Here is a 370-nt window from a genome sequence, read left to right as displayed (position 1 = left end):
AAGTAGATAACACAGCCTGATAGACAAATTAGAGACTCCAAATGACCCGCGTCATTGATGGCGTTTTTATCTTGAGCATCGCGCTGGCAAACCAAGTGTCGTCTACAAACAACGGAAAAAACGGTAGACAGTATTACACGCTGTGTGCAATTTACCGGGAAGCGACCGCACCAATCGGTAAAAAAGCACAGCCTTTCGTCCAGGGCGCCGACTACGATACACTACTAGAAGCCAACATGTCAGTCAGTGATGAAAACTGGCAAAAAATGTTTGACGACGATAGCGAAACGAACACGTGGGCGAAGAAAAAGGATGGCCTAAAAGCAAAAGACGAAAAAATAGACTGGGAGAAGGAATGGGAAAGTTGGCG

This window comes from Trypanosoma equiperdum (assembly GCF_001457755.1).
Source record: "Trypanosoma equiperdum strain OVI genome assembly, contig: ctg_354, whole genome shotgun sequence".
In the NCBI taxonomy this organism is placed as follows: domain Eukaryota; phylum Euglenozoa; class Kinetoplastea; order Trypanosomatida; family Trypanosomatidae; genus Trypanosoma; species Trypanosoma equiperdum.
This window is presented reverse-complemented; position numbering follows the sequence as displayed.